Source organism: Myotis daubentonii, chromosome 3 (assembly GCF_963259705.1).
Source record: "Myotis daubentonii chromosome 3, mMyoDau2.1, whole genome shotgun sequence".
NCBI lineage: Eukaryota > Metazoa > Chordata > Mammalia > Chiroptera > Vespertilionidae > Myotis > Myotis daubentonii.
In genome coordinates this window covers 213211692-213215425 of record NC_081842.1, presented here as the reverse complement: position 1 = coordinate 213215425, position 3734 = coordinate 213211692, and positions in this window count along the sequence as shown.

Genomic DNA, 3734 nt, shown 5'->3' with positions numbered 1-3734 from the left:
TTGTGGGATCTTCTCAGTGTACTATTCTGCAAACTCCCTCCAACATAACCGAGTCTGCAGGTTAGTATTTAAAATGACCTTGCGTGCCCATCAGCAGATGAGTGGATTAAAAACTGTGGTACAGCTACACTGTGGAATACTACGCTGCGGTAAAAAAGGAGTTCTTACCATTTGCAACAGCATGGATGGAACTGGAGAGCATTATGCTAAGTGAAATAAGCCAGTCAGAGAAAGATAAATACCACATGATTTCACTTTTATGGAATATAATGAACAACATAAACTGATAAACAAAAACAGATCCAAAGACAGAGAAGCTTCGATCAGACCATCAAACCTCAGAGGGAGGGTGGGGGTAAGGGGGAGAGATCAACCAAAGGACTTATATGCAAGCATATAGGCCTAGTCAATGGACAACAGACAACAGGGGGGTGAGGGCATGAGTGGGGGGCGGAGGGGGTAATGTAGGGATAAGGACACATATGTAATAACTTAATCAATAAAAAAGTAAAAATAAAATAACATGACCTTGCCCTGGCCAGTGTGCATAGTGGTCGAAGGTTGGATTCCTGGTCAAGGGCATGTACCTGGGTTGCAAGTTCGATCCCCATGAGGAGGCAACCAATCGATGTGCCTCTCCCTCTCTCTCCCCCTCCCTCCCTTCCACTCTCTAAAAATCAGTGAAAAAAATACCCTTGGGTGAGGATTAACAAAAATAACAACAATAATAATAATAATTAATAGAATGACCTTAACCTGTTCAGGGGAAGTTCCCTCTGTAACCGGCCTGTGGTGCCTCCTCACTCTTGGAGGGAATCTGGTACTCTCGGAAGAGCAAAGGCGTAACCTGTCTTCAAGGACCAGGAAATCGAGTGATTTCTTTACAGATTTCACTATAAACCGTTCATTTTTCACTTAAGTCATGACTCAGACTGGCCTCCCCTGGCTTGCTTTCTGAGAACTTGGTTGTGACCTTTTCTTCCTTTTTTTCTTTGAAGGTCCCTAGCAGTGACTGGGCATGACTAGTCAGTTTCCTGGGTCTGCCACCCCGGCCCCTGGCCGGTGGCCCCCCGCTGCCTGCTCCCCTGGTCCCTATTAGAGGCCTCCATCTCGCTGAGTGGCAGCCTCCTCCTCCCAGGCTCCCAGACCACAAACCGGGCATCGTCTCATGCTGCATCTAAACCTGTCGGGTTTTCTTTTTTTCCTTTTTTAATTGAATTTATTGGGGTGACATTGGTGCAAAAAATTATACAGGTTTCAGGGGTACAATCCTATAAAATGTATCATCTGTGTATTGTGTGTTCACCCCAAGTCCCCTACCCCCTGCCCCTCTGATAATTGCCATGCTGTTGTCTTCATCTATAACCTGCCAGTTTCTGTCTTCAAAATACATGTAGATCCAAACCACTTCCCTCCGCACGAAACTACCGCTCCTCCGACCCAGGTTTCTGCCCCCGAACTCGGCCCCTCCTTCCACCCTGGCCCTCTTGTGTTTGTGTCCAGGCAGTAGCCAGAGTGACCTTGATACAGATTTGAAATAGAACTCAGATCGTGTTGCTTCTCTGCTCGAAACACTGCTCTGATTCCCTGTTCCACCCAGAAGGAGGCCCGAGACCTTGCTGTGGCCTTTTGGGGTCTGCGCTGCCTCCCACCGCCCCTCACTTCTCTGCTGCCTCTGTTTCCGCCACACCGGCTCCTTGCTGTTTCTTGAAATTGCTCAGCACACTTCTCCATAAGGGCCTTTGCCCTTCCTGACCCTCCGCCTGCTCTTCCGATCTCACCACAGCTACCTACCTCCGTCACGTCCAAATATGCTGAAATGTTACCCCGTTGGGTCTACCAGGAGCACCTTTCTCAAAAGCCTTCTCTCCTCCCTGCTCCCCAGCACTTCTGAGTACTCTCAGCCTACAGCATGTGTAACATGTTTGTCTTAACCGTCGTCCTCTAACATGTATGTGCCTCTACCTGCTAGAACGTAAGTTCTGAAGGGCTGAGGTTCTTCGTTTGCTGATGTGTGCCAACCATCTAAACCAGCGCCTGGCTCAGAACCAGCACTCAGTAAACACTTGCTGAGGTAACGAATCCTGTCCTGATAACAGTCCACACATTTTCAGCTCTCTAGTGTGGGGGACACGACACATGCTCCTGGGAACTTCTGTAGGTAGCGCTAGGGCAGTGATGGCAAACCTTTTGAGGTCGGCGTGTCAGCATTTTGAAAAGCCCTAACTTAACTCTGGTGCCGTGTCACATATAGAAATGTTTTGATCTTTGCAACCATAGTAAAACAAAGACTTATATTTTTGATATTTATTTTATATATTTAAATGCCATTTAACAAAGAAAAATCAACCAAAAACCAAAAGTTTTAAACCAATCATTTCTCTGCCTGCAATCCACAGGCATTTTCTCCTTAAGCAGCTGTTTGCAACCCTGTTCAACTGTTCACCAGCTACTCCGGGGTGATCACCTGCAGTTTGAGAAGGCTGTTCTATACTCTGTTGCCTCACCACCACCACCTAGTTACTCCCAGCAAGGCCAGACTCATTCCTGTGCTCTCGAAACCTACTCCTCTGTCCACTGCGAATTCTGGGAAATCTGAGAGCTGGGAAGTCTTGGCCCTCCAGTAACAATGACCCCATTTAATCACAAAGAGGATGGAGCCAGGAAGGGTCTCGGTTTCAAGTCTGGGCCCTCCTCACCGATGTCAGCTAAATTCACCCTGTCCTGCAGAACAGCCTTCTGTCTCTGAGTCAGACTCAGCTTGAGGTTGGAACGAACAGCAGCTTTCACTGAGAGCTCACAAAGTGTCACATCTGTGTGCGGGAACCCAGGCGCTCTCAAAAACCCAATGGTCCGTTTTCCTCTAGCAATGAGGAAGCCCATTAATTCAGCAAAATGTTTGCGAGCACACGATGGGCTAGCAAGCATGGTTCTGAGTGCTGGAGGTACAGCAGGGGATGAGGTGGACAAAAATCCCATCCCTGCCTTGATGGAGCTTGTATGCTAGTGGGGGGAAGGCAGACAACAGGCAACACCCACCAGTGAAAGACACAATATATCAGAAGGTAAGGGCTATTAAATGAGGCAGCGAAGGGGAGGGAGGGTGTAACAATAGTGTGGTAGTGGGGTAAGCTGTCACTGAGAAGACATTTGCATGAAACCCTGTAGATATCTGGGCAGGGCATTCCAGGCAGAGGGACCAGCATGTACAAAGGCCCTGAGGTGGGAGCATGTCCGATATCTTCAAGGAACAAAATGAGACTAGAGTGGCTGGAGCTGAGTGAGGGAGGCGGGGAGTAGTAGCAGGTAAGGTGTGAAAAGGAGTGAGGGTAGACTGGGATCTGGCAGGCCACTGTGAGGACTGTGACTTTTACTGTGAGTGAGGGAGAGGCCATTGGAATTTTGAGCAGAGGAGTGACACGAGCTGACTTACATCCTAAGTCCCAGGCTGCTAGAGAGTGGACGAGAGAGATTAAGGATAGAAGCAGGGGAACTGGATAGGAGGTGACTACAACATTCCAGGGAGGAAAGAATGGTGCCTTGGACTGGGCACTTCAAAAAAGTATTTCATTACACACTTTTTTTCTAAATGTTTTTGTTGATTTTAGAGATAGAGGAAGGAAGAGGGAGAGAGAGAAACATCAATGATGGAAGAGAATCATTGATTGGCTGCCTCCTGCAGGGATTGAGCCTGCAACCTGGGCATGTCCCTTGACCGGGAATGCAACCATGAC